This window comes from Corvus cornix, chromosome 10, assembly GCF_000738735.6.
Source record: "Corvus cornix cornix isolate S_Up_H32 chromosome 10, ASM73873v5, whole genome shotgun sequence".
NCBI lineage: Eukaryota > Metazoa > Chordata > Aves > Passeriformes > Corvidae > Corvus > Corvus cornix.
Genome location: NC_046340.1, coordinates 8,319,116 through 8,338,783, shown reverse-complemented (window position 1 = coordinate 8,338,783; position 19,668 = coordinate 8,319,116). Strand labels below are relative to the sequence as shown.

The following is a 19,668-nucleotide window of genomic DNA, read 5'->3' as shown; positions in this document are numbered from 1 at the left end:
GGTGCATTTGGGAAATGACACACCTTGATTAATCAGGGCATAGCTGATTAGGCCAGCAAATGCTTGCCATTTTTTTTCCTTTTTCAAACCCATCTGTGTTCCTTTGGAGAATATAGATATATAAAGATATATGTATGTGCAGTTTTTTAAAGCCCCAGACAGCATCTTGCACAAGTCCCTGACCTTTGATGGAGAACTCCAACTCCCACTACAATACAAACAATATTCTGTTAATTATCGGGAGACAAAAGAAGAATAGAAATTGCTCTTAAAGAAGCAAACCAGAAATGACATATAATACTGCAGAAAATGTCCACTGTCTTCACAAGGACTCAGGACACAGCAAATATTATCATTATTCCTGAGAATAAATGTTTGCCCTATGACCCAGGTGATCTGATCATCTATTGAGTGGAGAGAATGGAGAGTTGTCACAAAAAATGTGGTTTAATTAAATTATTTTAATTTAGCTCCTATTAGGAGTACTAAAACTGACTGTACTCAGTCTAAGAGATCAGATTGATACATCTGATTGCCAGACCATTATCTGTAGTTTATGTGATGGAATAAGCAGATTCTTGTTCGAGTTGCTTGCAGTAACTCACAGCTCCTATCTATGGAGCTTATTCCATTATCTTATACCAATACTTGCAGCTCCCTTTGGGAAACAGGCTCATCTTTCTTCCACTCACCTCGTCAAGCAGATAGACATGGAAACAAGGACTATTAAGGGCCAGCCAAGGCACATGACACTGAGCTCTGTGTCACTTTAGCACCCAGAACCACTGGAATCACAGAATCACATTAGAGTTTTCTAGGTTGAGATCAACAGCCATATGGAGGGCAGCTGCCCAGGAAAGGAAAATGTTCACTATTCCTCAGTCAACCCACAAATGGCAACCATTAAAATAAAATAATTGCAGTCTTTAAAATATTAAGTCCTTGGTTCTAAGCCGACAGGACTCTAATGATAGGAAACACACAAATTTCGGGAGGAGAAAGGTGACTTTCATTGTCAGATGAATCCAGCTTCCAATAAAAATATCAGATTGTTTCATAGAGAAATTAAGAAATGTAAGCGACATTTTCAAGTGGAAGAAAAATCTACAAGGTGGGACTAGCTGTTTATCCTGAATTTAGGGTAATTTTCATGACTGAGTGCTGTAGGGTCAGAAATAGGCTGTCAACAGACTCACATGAGAATTCTGCTTTAAATATATATATTTGAATGTAGTAAAATTCTGACCATATAGTAAAATTATGCAAAATTATATATGCAATAGTTTTCAACATTTACAGACAGAATTCACAAACTTAGGATAAAAAAAAGAACCTGAAAAAAACTTCAGGTGTGATTACTATTTAATGATCTTCAATGTCCTTTGAACGGACATATATACAAGAAAATCTAAAAAAATCCTAAAACCAGATACTATTTCTCTGTGTAAAGTGACACACTTTAAAAGGCATCATAAAATGCCCACGCTGAACACAAAACTCCTTCTGAGTGAATACTGAAGTGTTTGAACAGCCAGGCAGTGCCAGGGACATATCCTCATGTGCTAGTAAGGGCTCCTGATTCTGCTAAATAAACCTGATCAGCCTTTTTTTGCTACTTTTGTGGAGAAATTAATCCCTCCCTCTTTAGTTCTGTTTCGAATATGACCTAATATTATTTTCTCTGTCCAAAGCTTGGCTTTAGTCATCCTAATGAGCTAATGATCTTTTCCTCTGGATATACTTCAGCTTTGTCTTGGAGGCTCCTCATCTTTCTCCAAGTGGAGCCAATGGCTTGCTGCTCCCCACTTTTAAACAAACAAACAAAACCTCCTTCTCCTCCACCCCCCCACTTTCTTTAATGACATCTTCAGTCATTAATGAGTTAATAAAAATCTCAAAGTCATCTGGGAATAGATAAGGGGGAAGAAAGAAGAGTATTGTACGCATAATGACAGGCTCCCTGCTGGCCCTAAGATGTCATGGGTCAGCCATGTCAAGAATGTGTGTGCCCAATCATCTGCTGATTTTTATCAGCAAGGCCTGAAGCAGAATCTGACACGGCCAGTTTGGGAGTTACAATGAATAAACAATGACTTCTTGGATTGTTGGCGGCTGTGTGATAGAGTGAGAGGGTTTATATATACTAAAACATGATGACATTAGCAATCAATATACCAATTACTGGACAAGTTATTGGATGAAGAATGCACATGTTCTGAGCTCTGTGCACTTTGAACATGCTACCAGCAAAGGAGACCACAGAAATAATGTTAATTAACCCGTTCCAAGCTTGGTATGCTAATACCTGATGATGCCTTGAAGTTTCTGAGAGCATGAGGTAGAAATAACCCTGGTCTGATATAGCACATTAAACATTTTAAATATAAGACACAAGCCTAACAAATTTATTTTTCATTAGGACTTGAGGAAGAAAGGAATAGATTTTTTCAAGTGAGCAACTGAGTGTTGGAGCAATGGATTCTAACAGACTCCAATTTTTCTCCATAAAATTTCACCCAAACACCCCCAGCACACTACACAAATTTCATCACTGAGAATTTAGAACACGTCTCTTATGGGTTGGTTAAGGAAATATCCCAACAACTCTCACCTGCCTATTCTTAAGTAGAGAAAGGAAGACAAAACTCTAACACGCTTCTTTATTTCTGTGTGACTGGAAATGCATTTCTGCATCTGATCAGTCTCTTACATTCTTTAGTGTGCTCAAAATATTCAGTGTTTATGAGTTTGTCTTCTCTTATTCTGGAAGTGATTGTGAAGATAAAATGACAGTATTTTAATTGAAGCCAGAATAGAATGGGATTATAAAAGTCACCTAATTCTGAATACAATATAGAAGAAAACTGAAGTGGAGATAAATGTTGCAGGCAGATCTAGATTGGAGTTAAATGGTGTCAGCTCTCCATTAAGATGGACAAGTCCATGATCTAAAGGAAAGCTCATGGGTTTGCCCTGAGATGCATTGTTAAAATGATGTGGGAAAGACAGGTTTTATGATGGTTCTCCATCCTTTTCTGTGTAGTCTCTGAATGACAATTTTACTACTATCTGGGAAGCAGCAATGCCACGGACCCTTTGACTTTTGCTCAGGTGGGAGGAAACAAGGCAGAGTGTAAATATAAAATTTAACTCTGTCTGCCAGAGCACCAACGCATGCAGTAGAAATTGTGCAGAAGTAGGGAGGAGAAGAGTTCAGGCATCAGAGTGGCCCTGAGTACTTGCTGTGTGTCAGGGTCTGAATAAAATCTGAAGATACATCTCTTACAGATCACTTTTGTGATGTTACCTTAAATTACAATCAAATCTGCTCCTGCTGTTCAGAGCACTAAGCACTTCTCAGAGTTGTGTTGAATGGTGATGGCAGAGGGACCAGCCTCAGACAAAGGGGAAAAATAGATGAGACTGCATCTGGTTTTAACTGCAGTGGTTATGAAGTGTTCAGCTGGATCCTTCCAAATGGCTCTTCCCTTCCCATTGAGCAAGTTCTTGAAAAGTTTAAAAGTGAATTTGTCCAGCATGTGTGATATGAATAACAAAATGCTTTTAAATGTAAATGTTTCATAAAAATAGCACCATTACCATACATTGCAGTGAATACAGTTTAAAAAAACCAACTCAATAATCCCTCCTCTGTAATTTACAATTAACTTTTTGCCTCAAGGTAACAGCTACATTCACAAAAATAATGGTAATAGATTGACCTTGTTATGAATGGATAACAAGCGGCAAACAATATAGTTTGTCACAGAGCATTAACTGTTACTGTTGAAATTGTAAATAATGTGTACAGAACTTACAATGTAAATGGCTCCCCTTAAAAATATTAATTATGTCAATTAAACACTTGATGCATAATGGATTATTCTGAAACCTATTTAAGTTCATGTCAGACTGAGTACACCATTTTCTAAGATCCCATTCCCAGACTACCGGAAAAATCTATGGCTGTGCTTTGATTGCTCAAGGTGGACAAAGGAATATCACCTCAAATTAAAGATATATGGCCACTTCTTTTATTTGCATGCTTTTTCACTGAGTACAGCATCAGAAGATGAGACTGTCTACAGACATAAGGCTTTTCTGAGATAGATCAGTCCTTACACCTGGCTGGTTTCTCCCACCAAAGTGATCTAACTCAGCATTCTCAAGCCAGTGAAAGCTGAGGGTGATGCTGCTTGAATCTCCTCCTTGTGTGTCCTTTGGAGCCTGGGCTGTGCTCATCCAGGAGAAGGAGGTTGCAATCACATGGCTTTATGGAGTGATCCAAAGTTGATATATAACACATGGCATAGAAAAAATTAGTTTTCTCCCAGTGTCTGACGACCACTAATTCATGAACAAGGCACTGTAACACACTTTTTTTGCTTCCCAGCCACAGCTCCTCAGCTGTAGTTCAAGACTGGACTTAACAGCACAATACTTCAGTGTTCTGGCCAATTACCACGTATAGACTGTTGCCTTATAAAGGAGGGATTCCCACTAGATTATCCACATAGAGAAAGTGATACTAAAATGACAAGCCACCAAGAGGTCAAATAACCAGTTGCCAGAAGTTAAAATAACTAGACTGTGGAGTAGCAATATCTGAGGAGCTGGCATGTGTCCCAGGACTGGTTGTCACACAAATGAAAGAAAAGACAGCTGGAATCTTTTTGGATTGACTGTTATTTTCTGTGAATATAATGTAAATCTACCACTCTGGTTTTTTTACCAGATGCCTGAACTGGGAGGTGAGAAACTGGTTCAGTAAAATATAAGGTCTCTTTATATCTCATTTTTCCATGTATGAGTTTCATCTACTTTGTTTAGTTTTATCCTTTGGGAACAGGGACTGTTCAGACTGTCTGAGCACAAAAAGTCTGATTACAGTTTGGGCTCTCCAGTAATCCAAGCAAATACATTGCATCCTCCCTTGCCAAAAGGTGCCTTCTCCCATCTGGGCAGCAACAAAGTCTCCACAAATGTATAACTGAGCAGGCACCTCTACCCACCATGGGGTCAAACTGCCAGCCAGGCTGGGTAAGCCACAGTTGGATTTCCCTCTGCTCAATGCTTTTCCCTGGGCAGCTCTTGTTTTTCCATCACTTAAAGTTAAGCTGTTTGCTATACATTCGGTGCCATCTCTTTAACGGTGTACATCTCAATGGGCAAGAAAGTTAGGGATTAGCAATGGGCAGAGGTCAAGTCTGTCAAGTCTTTAAGCATGTTGTTGGTTGTAAAAAAGATTACGTTACTGGCAGCCCTTTGCCAGATCAGTGTTTCGATGCCAAATGTTAATCCTTGCAGGGGACAAGATGGCTTGTAAATGTTATGGGAGAACATAGCTTTTCCTGTAGAAAACAGGCATTTATGGTTAAAACATGGATTGTTTTCTCATGCTTATGTTTGCATTTCATGCCAATTCACTCTTGCTTGCTATGAGCTTCGCTTCAGTACTTACATTTAATCACTTAAGGTCTCTAGTTGTAGAGTTGAGGAGAGAATGGTTGAGCTTTTGGAGCACTGGGGAGCAGAAGAGCCAGAGCTCAGCCTCAAGTTTTGCCAAAGGACTTGCACTGTGAAACTGGGCAAAGGCAACGTGCCTGCTGAACTTTTCTCCTCTGCAAAATGGAGCTCCATGTAAAAAAGATCCTGTAAAATTTTATTTGTGATGTCAGAAGTTCAGGGTGTATTGGATTTATAAAGCAATCTACCTATTTTAGTGTGGCTAACTATATAGCTGTAACTTTCTAAGTAATGTCCTTTCCTACAGTCATAGAATCACTGAATGATTTGGGTTGGAACCTTCGAGATCATCTTGTTCCAACTCCCCTTCTGTGGGCGGGGAACTTTCCACTAGACCAAGTTGCTCCAAGCTTTGTCTAATCTGACATTGGGCACATCCACAATTAGACACTTTGGAAGACCTTAGGTTTCCAGGCCAGGTGCTTACACAAGGACAGCCAAGGCATAAGCCAGCACAAAATTTTAAAATAACAGAAGACTCAGATACCCCAAAGTTTATTCTGCTCTGGACCAAGAGCACAACTGAGTGCGAGCAGCAGCAGCAGCTGTTGTCAAATGTGTGCAGGACACTGCACATGGCTGAGCACAGTCAGGATAATGTTGTACCAGTAGATCTCAGCAGCTGACAATGCTCACAGAGCTGTACCAGTGCACAAACTCTAGGAAGTCCTACAGCTGTCTCACATGAAAGGGAAACAAGCAGATTTGGGTGCAAACTACACTCATTTTGGCATCTAGACAACCTCAGTGTTCCTGTGGCTCTGTTTTTCACCCTGTTTTGGGAGGTAATGAAACTCTAAGCTAAGGCAAAAATCAATAAAGCTTCACTTTAAAGGGTTTGATGAGGTCAGGAAAACACCGGTGCCTGAAGCACATGAGTAGAGGGGGCCATGTAAGTTCCCAGGTAGATTTGATAACAGAGTTCATAAAATAAGAAAAGCAAATTCAGTCTGGGGAAACCTGAGCTTCTAGGTTTCATGCCGTGTACATTTAGTAGCTATAAAATTAGAATACTCTGGTAGAAGGGGATTCGACATTTTTTCTAGCAAGAAGTAAAAAATGATATGCAGCATCCTAAGTATTAAATTCTGTTAGTTCAGTTTTGTTATGCAGATGGATTTTTTTCCTTCTTGTCTACTCTTTAAAATGTTTTGAATTAAAATAGCTTACTCAAGGTCACCGAAGGCATATGGTCCTGCTCAAAATTTTAAACAAAACATTAGTTTTTACAACCTTTTGTAATTTGGTATTGTATACAACATGGTTATAGACGGAGTTTCTGTAATCTTTGCAGTGGGTGACAGAAATATGAGAGCCAAATTTATAAGCCATTTAGTGAAGCATTTAATCAATTTCATGCATAGGAAATAACTCCGATTGCTTTGCTTTATCAATCTTGCTTTCTCGGAGACCTGCAGTCACCCCAACCTCAAAACACTCCAGTGCATGCGGGGGGAACCATATGCAAAAATCGAACGCTGTACACATTGTCAGGAACTTCTGAGGGCTGTTTAAACTTGCCAGCATCAATAATCCCTCTTGAGGCTGCTAATATATTTCAGAAGGAAGGCAGAAAGCCTAATATTTATAGGAAGTTGCAAGGCCTCTTTTTAGAGTGATTTTCCTTAAACATCCTTTGTCTCGAATGAGTCTTTGACACTGTGTAGAGTTATGCAGATTGAGCTTGCCTCTAATACTAAAGTGTTTGTGAATGTTGCCTTTAATCACTTGCAAACACTTAAACACCCTCCCTGCACCATGTCCCTGTTTCCATAAACTATGACTGGCATATCATGTGCCAAATTCAGAGACACTGCTTGAGATGACACTGCTCACTAGGGTCATAGCAAGAAAGACAACACAAGGTCTGGTCTGTCTTGCAGCCCACTTAAAAGTCACACTTACCCACGACTGGGACTAGGGGATTTCGGGGAGACTGAGCTGAAGGATTACAAAAGTTCCTCTTCTGGTCTACAACCCATGGCTCTGGATGGACCACCTGACTTTTTGGCAGTGGGCAAGATGTTGGGAACAACGCTCCTCACCCCTTCCACAGGACAAAGGGTGAGCTGGAAGTTCCTGAGCCCTGTTCTGTATTCAGTTGCATCTGTACTCAGAAGGAGTTGGGAAAGATCTGCTCTACTGGTACATGACAGCACGAGGTACTGCTCTTTCTAAAGAAGGGAAAGGAAAACCTTGACCAAACCAACCTCATCCCCTTCTCCTACATCTAAAATCCCCATCTGGAGTAAGAGATGAGGCTTAAAAGACTATTTCAGAGCACACTTTCTTCTCACGTACTACAACAGCTTGTACAATACCCCAAGCAGAGTACTACGCAGTGATTTTTTTTCCTGAGTGAAAAATTCCTGAAGGAGCAAAAAGCCAATCTCTCTGATAATCATCAGCTGCTCAACTATATTAAATTTAGACAAGGCTACAATAGTGCCAGAGTTGTCCCCTGCCCTCTAAAATTAGAACTGAAAGAATGGTGGGCATAGTGCTAAATATATAACTCATTTAAAAATAATGTGCTCTCAGGCTTTCCTAATGCTTGAAAAACTGATCATCATAAATCCCTAAAGTTCTGTTTGCACAGCCAGCCTGCCTCCATCAGCCCCAAACCTGTTCCAGTAGGGTCTGTCCTTTCCTGAACATCCACTTTTTCTCAGAGTATATAAGGGAAAAAAAGCAGGAAAGGTTTGCTGCTGTAAAACGATAGTTAAACAGTAAACTTCCTAGTTATCTTCCAGGACAGAAGCTTCACCTGGCCTCTGCTTTCTGTTTAGAAGCAAAAAAAGGAAAGTAAAAGGGTTAATATTAACTATCTCATAAGCACTAGTTCTGGAAGAGTTGGTAGGGACCATCCATTTGAAATGATCACAAGTGTGAGGTTCAGCTCTTCAAGCCATAGAAAAACCATAACGATCCTCTACAGAATAAAAGAAGACCCAAAATGAATAAAGAAATCTAATTCTTCTCCTGTTTCTCAGCTCTAGAAAAACCTAGTGCTAACAATTTCAGAATCAATAAAACCAGCAGGATGGATTAAGAGCAACTTTGCATAGAAAGAGGAGCATGGAAAACCTACATCTTTCCTTCCTTCAAGGTCAGAAAAACTTCTACCTAGATGCAAACCTCTTCTTTCCTTCCCAATTCCCTTCTAACAATGCACAGAACCCACCAAGGGAAGAAGTTGTATTAAGGAAATTTATAGAGAGTTGGGGCCTGCATATAAATTGGACTAAAGGAATTCTGGGACCTTGCAGGACATAGAAATCTCCATCATGAGACAAGGGGTGTCTTGGAAAATGTAGGCTTTTATTTGCCAGTTTCTCTTTCTCTATTATTTTGGCTATCAGAGAATCTACAACAGACATCTTTGAGGAGAGTGACATGAGGGGAGGGGGAATATTTGTTTAGGAGGGTTTCATGGAAGTACTGAGAAAATGCTCTGCTGTCAGGCGTGGTTCTTCCTTGGGGTGGGGAAACAAATCTGGGGTCTATGAGAACCCAAAAACCACTTAGGCTGAAAAATTACAGGTGGAGACTGTGTGAAGTTGGGGGCCATGATTAAAAGAGAGAATGCTGCTTCACCACAATATTTGGTTAAAAAGGAGGGGTATAGGGTTTTTCCTTCTACTTCAGCTGCTCTTCGTCCCCCATGCTTGTGGGGTGCTGCAGAGGGCTCAGGTCTGTGCTCATGGTCTCCTGAAGGGCTGTGAGAGGTGCCTGTGCCACAAGAAGTGGGTCTGGACTTGATCTGCTGCAAATAGAAATGCTTGTTAGGGTAGCAAACAGGTCATATTACACTATTCTTGTACCTTAAATAAATCAAGGAAGGTGTAAATGTGCTAGTCATGAACTTATTTCTCCCTTGGGCTACTTCTATGAGATGTTTCATTCTCTTCCTTCCCCCCTCCTCATTCTACCTTTGCTCTTTTGGATGCCATCAGCTGATTGGAGGGGTTTGCTGAAAATAGAAATATTAAAAAGGCATGTTTTCTGTTTGCTCATCTGGAACATTTTGGGGGGGATTAACTCATTGAATTCTTCACCCCATAAATTTGGGGTTTCCCCTCTAGTTTTGCCTTGCAGAGATACTAAGGCAAGAGAAGTAGAAGTAAAAGAAACTGAAAAGTTTTTTTCTATGTAGACATGCTTTTGCAGCCTTAATCTCCAGGAGACCTTCTTTCCTTTTAAATAGCAACTAGGATAAAAAATTCCATTCTTCTCTGCTGGAGGAAGCCAGATGCTACCTAGAAAAGTTTATCATAATATGAATGCAGTTTTTTGGGAGGGAAAAATAGTATTGGAATTCAAGGTTAATTTTTTACTTTAATTTTTTAAAAAAGATATAGTGATTACCAAGCATGTGTCAATGGACAGTTTCTGGTGAAACTGGTGTTTTTAATGACCTTACTCTGAAAATGGTCACTTTGCCACCCCTAGGAGCTGTTTGTTCCTCTGTAGAATTCTCTGGACTTGGTCTAGAGCTGCTCAATTTTTACTAATGAAAGTAAATGAGAATTAAAATAAATGCGACTACCTGCTCACTTGCCAAAGGTGGTTTTCTTGAAGCAGAATAGACCCAAGCTGAAAACCTCAATCAAGTTTTTTACCAGCTAAAAACCACAGTATTTTATGGATGTAATTTATAAGCAGAAAAGAAGAGGGCTATTCCCAATATTATCTTTATCTTCTGGACATAAATAACAAACAACTCCAGTAATCAAAATTTACTGCAATTGTAATAGGTTTTGGCATCATTTATGTATGGCAGGGAATGTTAACATAATGTTGACTTTCAGGACTGAAGCCAATTTTTTTTATTTTATTTTTAAAATTTTTTTTTGGCTGGATTCATTATATATTTATATATATATATATAAAACCTCCCTTCCCCCCCAGTATATTTGTGACTTTTATGGCATTCGAGAGATTAATTCTCATACATAACGCTGTTTATATCTCCTAATCAGAAAGTTGAAATTATCTGTGACAATGTGAACACTAAAAAGTTGTATACTATGAAAATATTTCAATAATTAATGCATGCACTATCTAGAGCAATTGACAGTGAGGTCATAAACATAATGGGCCATCTGTGTTTGATTTGTATCTGAAAATGCTTAAAGGGAAAGGCAGGTAATTCAGGCTTCTCTTACAAATGTAAACAGGCAAGATTTTTCACCTTTTCAGAAGGTTGTTGAACCATTTCATTACTTTAAAGAAGAAGGAAAAAAAAAAGGTTTTTCCAGGCTAGAGGCTTTTAACATGCTTGCATTTTGTGCCTGTATCCTCTGACAAGCAGCACACACCAGTGGGGCTTTTAGTCTTCTTTTAGAGTACACAGAGGGCTGTCATTCTCCTTTATTTACTTTATATTGTTTGCTCTATAAAAAAATGCCACTTCAGGCTCCCCAGCAATCCCACCAGCTCACTTTGCATTCTGAGACCTGGGTTTAAATAGTTTCCTTTGGACCTTTCCAAGTTCAGATCTGCACTGGGCTGTTGAAAGACAGCAAAAGGTTTATGCAGGGATCTGGCTCATTGCGCCTTTATGACCCTTCACTGGATTTGTCCCAACTTGTCTCCTGAACCTTTTCTCCCTTGTGAAAGTCGAGATTCAGGTTACCTGCATATCTGGGGTTGGATTTAGTTTAGCACTGGATTTCTGTACTGAGATGGGGAGAAATGGATTGTCCTGCTATTGTTAGGAATAACTTTTTATCTCTGAACTTATATGCAGTGGCATAAAGCCAATATCAAGTTGGAATGACTCAATAAATAAACAACCAAATGCCCCTCTTGTTTTCACTGGCTGATTCGATGACAGTCGGGCTCCTGCTCTTGGCACCGACCGAGGCTCTACTGAAGGAAATGCCATTATCTTTCCCGTGCCAGGCAGAGATTAATACATTCTTAGAAATTGAATCCAGACAGGACTTCTAAATGATTTCATGTGACCTCCAGTATATCAGGGCTATTAAATACTACAAATTACCTATGATAAGACCAGAGATTGCAACCTATTTAAAACTCTGTACATTTTTCCCCCTCTGGTCTGCCCTTTCTTGTTCCTCAAATATTAAGTGTCAGCACAGAATGGGTCGTAGCAAGGTAATACTAAAGTCCAGAGAAACTGGCTGAAATATATCTGGGTATTCCAGCACAGTAAGAATCCCCTCACTGTCCCTGATAATCTGATCTGGCCTAATTTCCTTCTCAGATCTGAAACTGGTGATCAGCGCAATCCTGAATATGACAAGAACAGACACCACCTATCACTGGTGAGACCTCTTCATTGCCCCCCCAGACTTTGATCACCTCTTCAGCATTTCATATCCAGCATTGCAAAACCCTGGATGTAGCCAAGGGAAAAAAATACTGCACTAAAGCAAGACCAGAAGCTGAGTTACACATCAAGGTGTGAGAATTATTCTTGACATTGCAAGTACCTGTCTAATGCTTGGGACACTGAAGCATAAATATTTTCCTAATGTTGGACTACAAGGTTAATAAAAGGGGACAAGGCAAAGCTCCAGATTCTCAGAGTGGTAAGAGAAAGGCTCTGGTTTATAGATGTTGAGCATTTGTATTTCTCTCACTTGCATAAGGATCCTCCTCCTTTCTCCATATCCTCTCAAGCAGGAGGGTGTATAAATGGCTGGATGTTCCAAGTCAGACGATGAAGAAGATAAATTCCATGTTGTCCAAGCCAAATGGTCTCAAAGTTTAGCAGTTTGCAGTACTGGGAAACTGCATCTTACTTCAAAGCTGAGTTTCTGTAATCCCTGTTTCCATTTTTGCACCTTGTCATATTGTTGGCAGCAAGGTCAAAAGCCCCATGTTATCCGATATTCTCCCTACACACAGGTCCTATTGCTGAGAAATCAAGTCCTCTTCCTCCTTTTTTGTTCAACTGAAGAATTTGAGTTTACATGTTGCACAGCAGTGCTTGTTTCTAGCACCTAGATTATTTTGTTCTCCTAGGGTCTTACTTTGTTATGGCTCCCTTTTGAAAGTAAAGTCAGGCCCAGCTGTCAAATGATTTGAATTACCAGTTTTTGTCAGAGCAGATAATTTCCTTGTTTCTACTTGAATCTCTCTTTTTTTTTTTCATTCTAGCTCTGGACTCCAGATAGTTTTGGCCTCGTTATGCTGAGTAGAGGTGGAGATTAAATACTTCAGGTTCAAATGTTTTGAGACAGTTTCCCAATCTATAAAAGTAGCCTTGTTCCCTGATTTTTGATGTTTAGCTATATTGCAGTAAATACAGCATAGCAGACCGCCCTGAACCAGAACCTCATCCTCTCCCACTGCTTGCTGAAATAATAATTCTTCCTGTCATCTACAGATTTTATTAGCACAATTTTATGTACTATATGAAAATTTCATAATAAAGTTCATGATACTATTAACTGCAATTTGTGTCAAACTAAAGTAAAACCTGACCTAGCCATAGTCTGTGACAGATTAGGGAAAGATTATTGGAAAGACAACTCTGTACCTTCCTGATTTCAAAATCAGCAGTTAAAAGACATCCAAAGCTGATGCTTAATATTACTCAGTGAAGTTTCATGGTTTTTAAAATCCATATATTCTTTTGTTGTCTCCAAGATTTTTGAAAATGAGTTCCATCATTGAATTCACACTGAGGAGAAAAATACTTCCTTGTAGCAGGTGCCCTATATCATATTATGAAAAAGAGTGAATAATCATTCCCTACTTACCTTCTCTATTCCAGATTTTATAGGTCAGACATTGTGTTCTCTTTTTCTTTTTCAGATATCCTTTACTTAAAAGAAGCAGGAAGGTGTTATAATTTTCTGCATCTCTTTTGAGTCAGAGTGACCAGAACTACTGTGGATTTATACATGGCATGAGGATATTTTCTACATTTTCATTCTCTATTCATATTCTTCTATCTTATTTTCCCTTGTGCGAGGCACTGAATAGATGCTTTACAGTGAATTATTCACAATCACTGAGATCTTTCTGGCACAGGTGCATCTACAGCCTCTGTGTGTGTCTGTATTGCACTTTTATTACTCTCCCCCCAGTGATATTGAATTTCTCCTGTTTTTCTAGTACTCTGGCACTTAGTATGGTGAGATATTTTAGCTTGGATAGTGTTGGATAATTCTCTATCACTTACACGTATTTGATCAGCATAGTTGGTGACAGACTCCTGGGGGGCCCTGCTCAGTAACTTCCCCCACTCTGAAAACTGAGTATTTACTCTTGTAACCATCACATTTACATCAACTCAGTTTAAAGCATTGAAACCTTCTCAAAGCCTGTCTAAAAATCTGTGTGCCCTTGCTGGAGATGCACATGAAGTTACTGATTCCTTTGGCAGAACCTTGCTAAAAGGACTTTGTGCAGAGCAAGGAATGGTTCTGAATATCACTTGGCATTAAAAGCTGTGGTGGTTTTGCTTGGTTAAATTTAAAATAATTTCAAAAGGAGAATGTGTTTTTCTACTTAAGACTATGATCTGGCATTTGGGATATACAGGTTGTACTCCTTCTCTGCCAAAAATCTGTCTTACTGAGCAAGTTGTTTCATCTTCCTGCAGTGCAGTTGCTCAGAGGTGCAATCATTACTTATTTCTTCCATGTCCTCTCTTTAGCTTCTAAGCTTTCCAGCATAGGGGTAGCATATTTATAACTAGATTTTTCTTTAAACCATTTTGTTTGGTAACTCTGGATGATGTCATGATCCAAGCTGATAATGCATTTGTTAAGGTCAGATAGTCTGATAAGGGCGTTAAGTCACTCCTTTTAATCAAGCTCCATTTCACTCTTTCAGTTAATACTTTTTTTCAATTTCAGTAATACATTGTCTCAATGAGAATATTTGTTTTGGCCACTATATCAACCAGCATGCCAAAATACAAAATCCTGTGTTATTTAGAGTAAAATTAATTTGCTTTTATTCTGCTGTTTTAAAGAAACTGGTTAATCTCTAGCAGTAGTAATAAGAGTAAAGGAAAAGTCATGAGAATCTAATTTCATGAGATTTCATTAAGGTGTGATAATTAAGAAACAGGAAGAGGACAAAAAATCACAGTGCCTCAGCACTGAAGATGTTGTGCCTTCAGAGTCTGAGTAATAACTGTTGGGTCAGTGACTATAAACCAGTCCTATAAATGCAGAATATAGGATCTGAATAGGGCATTTCCTCACAATGATTATGCCAGCAGCTAATGGTCACATCCAGTGGGTCACCTGTTCTTCCTCCCTCCCCTTTTGAAGAGACACCATCCCTGTTTTCACTCTGCATCTGTCATAAGGACACATTGATTTCCTTTCGGAGGGAAACACATATTTCTTCCCTCCTGCTAAGAAGATAAATCTGACAGATTTTAATCAAATGTAGTTGTTCACAACTATAGAAATGTTTCCAGTGGCACAGATGAAAACCTTTTTTTTCTTTCTATTTTTTTTTTTAAAGGGGGTTTCTGGAAGTCAAGTTTATTTGGAGAGTGCACCTGTGCTAAAAATTTTACTATATGCACCAGCAGTTAACATTTGGGAATGCCCTATGGGCAGGTTTAACTTTACTGCCCTCCAACATAATGCCTGTCTTGTAGTGGTAACCATGAATACTGCCATAGTTAAGGGTCTGTCAGTGGTTCTGTCATAAACTCCCCTGTTTCCAGGGTTTTTATAACTCAGCCATAAAAACTCTCTCCAAGCTAAAGCGTAGCTTACCAAGGCAGACCTGATTCTGATCTTGGAAAGGCAGATGATACATATCCCTCTGTGTCTTCTGAAATTAGCTATGATCCCCCAGGAAGGGCTCTCACAAACCATGGGTGCCATACATGTCCAGCAATATATGATAGATGAAGGGGAAATAATGTCTTACAAAGGCTTTCATCCTCTTCAAATGGCAAGTAAATTGGCCTTTTTACTTTGAAGGAGGAGAAGTCAAACAACACAGTGCTTTCCAATTTAAATTGCATTTTTACTTTAGCCTTTTATTTCTTAAAGTAACATTAGGAGTTCATTATTGCTTAGCCTGGGCCATAGGAAAATATCTGATAGCATTTAGAGATGTGGAAAATCATTCACTATTTAAGTATTACTCTGGATTTAAATCTGTGGGAATGAATGTAGAAATGGAAATCCTGAAGAAAAAGATCACTCAAGTCTGAGTAGAGCCAATGTTCAGCAACACAGAAACCATGGCTATTTTGACCTTGAAAGAAAGGGAATGGTGTTAAAAAAGTAAAATTGCAATTTAAATTTCTGTTAATTTGTCTGTAGATTTAACCCAGCTTGTAGGCAAGGCTGGCTGCAAAGAGCTGCAGGAGTAGAGCAAATATTGGTGCATAATAAAAATATTCTAAAATGGCTGCTTGTATAGATTTGGAAATAGCTTATACATTCCTCAGTAAAATTAGAATGTGATAGATGGATGTTAGCTGAACGATGGTTCTGATGCTGTGTTAATGCCCACTAATTAAAAAAATACAGCAAACTTTGGATGCTGGATATATTAGGGTTGTGGAAGATTTTTTTTTTTGGGAGCAGAAAGAATTGTTCAACTCTGCCAGGATATCCACAGGCGTTCCATTCTACACTGAATTCTATGCTTTCCATTATCTCCTAATGGTTGAGGTGCTCCAGTCCTCCTTATTTCCTTCCTGAATGCTCCAAAGATGAACACTCACTTTTAAACACTATTTCTGCTGCTTTGTTATAGGGAACTTTCAAGGTTTGTGCCCTGAATCAGATAATTCAGATCTTACTCCTCTTAAGAGGCCAACAAGATGATCTTTTGGTGACCAAGGTTTCCTCTAACATTTGTGTCTTTATGAGTCTCCTCTCTTCAAGATATGAAGGAAGTTTCTCCTTTTAAGGAGTCCAGTCTCCCAGTAATCTTGGGGTGGATTTGCGCGTTTAAGTCCCATCAAATGCTAATAGGAATTCCTTGGTCAAATCCTCCACCCTGTCCCTCTTCATGCCTCACTGGGAGAAAAGAGCCATTAGTGTGTTCAAAAGTAAATTTCAAGGTTTCCTTTTTGTGTGTTCCAATGGCTGAGGTTTATTCCTCTCCTCCTTTTTATTTTATTGTGAGGCACCTTGAGTTATTTGCATGATAAGAAACCCTGTAAATGGATTATATTGTAATGCATTGTGTAGGTTTAATGCTGACAACAGCTTGGTTTGGAAGTAAGATAGCAACTTAGATTTTTAGTTTCTGATGTGCCGTGCAGAGAAATGCCTTTTGAGAAGCATGAGGCAAAGCAGGAGGGATGAGGAGGAGGCAGCCAGAGTTAAGTTGTATGAATAACATGAGGGAAGGCCGGCGTTCAAGACAAGATGAATGCATTAATTTCTTGGCCCTCAAACTGGGGAGAATCAACAGCACAAATGCCAGTGGCTCCCTCTTCTATACTCTAACACTTAATGTGTTTTTCCCCTTCACTTTTTTCCAAGGATAGCAGAGAGATGGCAATGTTTTTTGGTAACAGCCTTTCACATGGGGTGGGTGTACCTTTGCAGACACTGTGCCTAGAATATTTTGTCATTATATACTACCTACTTAGAGGATGAAGTCGGTCCCCTGGAGAAGCCCTATATTTCAGAAAAAATGGCGAAATGAGCAAAAGGTCTGTTTTTTGGGGAAAGTAGATTGCCCTTAAGTCTCACTGGACCATGTAATGAGTGCTGGTGCAGGAGGTTTGGCAGTCTGAGCATGGAAAACATACACTTCCCAGGAACAGTATGCTTAAATCCTGGCAGAAAGAGCTTGGCTTTTCCTCCCAAGGTAAGTATGGAGTTTGCATGGAGTGGGTATTTTAGATAACGCCATAAAAATATAAACTTGCTGTGGAGACTAAAGTGCTTTTCATCTCTGCTAAGTCCTGCTCAAGGCTACATTTCACGTTACTTGCTTGAGATACTTTGTGCGAGTGGCAGAAATATTCCTCTTGCTCCCTTTCAGTTACAATAAAGCTCTCCAATTTCTTAAACTTTGTTCCATATAACTCACAGCTTGAATAAAATGATAGCAATTAAATCAAAGGTGATGACTTTGTTTCACTTGTATCTTGTTGCCTTGATTCTTCATGGTACCCAGCACCCTTGTGTTGGTTTAAAGTTCTTGGGCATTTTAAAGCTCTTGGGCATGTCTTCAGCTTTTGGCTTGTACATGGTATAATTTCACACTAATAAACTATTCACATATCCCACGTATTTTAAATAACTCTTTATTTTCTGTAGTGGTTGAATGGAGGAAGCTGAGCAGTCGTGCAAAATTTATGCAACACTTAAATTAAAATGAAATGCTGCTTGGAATCACTTTAGGTTTCATTTTTTAGCTCAAAGTAGTCATGAATAGCATTTTGAAAAGCACTTTGATCATTGCTCTGTTAAAAAAACAACAGAGGAGAGAGGGGAGTATCTTTAGGGGAGAAGCCTTTGAAATCATAAAGTGTAACTAAACTTAGTCAGCATACTGTGACCTGTCAGGAAAGAGCTGATCCTATTTAAGCTCTGCTGCATGCTGCCAAAATACTTTAAAGAGAATTCTGTAGATTTCTGTGTTTCCTGACATCAGTCTGGCACAAGAGGAAGATTGGCTGCTATTTTTTTTTTTTAAGAGAAAAAGAAATGCTTAGAAGTGCCACCAAAGCATCCCTTACTTAGGCCACTATGCTGGTGACGCTGCAGTTTCTAGGACATATTGTCACTCGATCCAGCTCTGAATCTGTGATTGAAAAAGGGAGAATTTTGGTTTACCAATCCATTCTTTTCAATTAAAATATGTAGAGCATCCTGTCTTCCCTGCAGCTGGGATTGACTCCATGGTTATGAGGAAAGAATTAGGCACTAACCATCCCTTACGGATGAGTGGCGTGTAAATCTGGATTAATTCTAGCAACTTGAGGGAAGCAATATAAGGATCTGTCTCACTCCAGTGCATGGTCTTTATGCCATTGAATTCCTACACTGATAAAGAGATGCTGTACAGTTGTACATCCAAAACCAGACTTGGGGCAAGAAACTTTTGATAATAGTTTAAATTAAAACAACTGGTGCTTTTAAAGAGAGGAAGAGGTTCTTTGTGACGTACAAATAAATTCTCCATCTCTCTCTGTGAAGACATCACTAACAACTCATATAAACTCTTCTTGTAAAAAGAGTGTTTGTGTTCTAATAAGAAGTTTTGCAATCTGGAACAAAATGTTACTGATTGGGGAATTTGGATCTCAGCTGCTCCTTAATGACTCCAGATTGAATTCCATTCTTGACGGTGCTATTATTCCAGACTTGTATAAGGGCAATAGACCATACATTAGGGAAATCAGTGTTACTGAATTATTATTTGATTAAAAAAAAGAAAGAACCTTCAGTTGTCACTAAAAGCAGTACTTTGATGGCTTTTTGCTGTTGAAATTGTCTGAAGCAGTCTGTGCAAATGGTATTGCTTTCCACAAAAATATCTGTCATGGAAAGTGTCCTTTCCTTTTGTGGGAACACCTGTTTGCGTGGTTTCTGCACTATGTGGGGTGAGAGCATTGGATCCAAGACACCCCAGGATGCAGTAGAATATTGCAAAATAAATCAGCCTGCCTTTGAAATCTGAAAGAAATTTTGCTTTTTATACAGGGACACAAAGCCTGATACAGCCCTGCTGTTATCTAAAAGAAAAACAGAGTGATCAAAATTGGTAATAATTCTTCCATTAAGTGGCAGATAAAACTTTAATTAAGACAGCCTACTGGAAGCTCAGGATGCTTCAAGTGTGACTAATCCTGACTGGAAAAAATATTAATTTTAACAAACATTAATTAGCAAGTTTTTGTCTGCGGCTGAGAAGACAGCTGTTGCACGCAGTGTCCGCGCAGCAGTGTGTATGGATGTGCACATTGGAGCATGTGACACGTGCTGATGGAGGGGTCTCACGTGTCCCCCAGTACTTAATGCAAGGTGGATTGGTGTCTGAGCAATGCATCCAAGGACGTGGACACATGAATTTCTCAGTATGATGAATGTAGCACACATCAGCACCAGAAACCCAGTGGCCAGCATTGGTTGTTCGTACATGGGGCTGCACCAGCACCTTCCAGTGAGTCACCAGGTGGGCGCTGATTTGGAATGTCTCCATTTTTGTGTGCCA

The 19,668-nt window shown here is 39.3% G+C and overlaps 1 long non-coding RNA gene across 2 annotated transcripts in view; it reads left to right on the top strand.

Moving 5' to 3' along the window:
• LOC104683917 overlaps nt 1-19,668 on the top strand; it is a 69,587-nt gene that overhangs the window by 42,457 nt on the left and 7,462 nt on the right. Inside the window, exon 6 of one of the 2 annotated variants that reach the window (XR_002043595.3) lies at nt 11,759-19,638. The exons of the other annotated variant lie outside the window; for it this stretch is intronic. This is a non-coding gene — a long non-coding RNA (uncharacterized LOC104683917). Of the gene's footprint in view, nt 1-11,758; nt 19,639-19,668 lie in introns of those variants that run through there. 2 annotated transcript variants of the gene reach the window in all.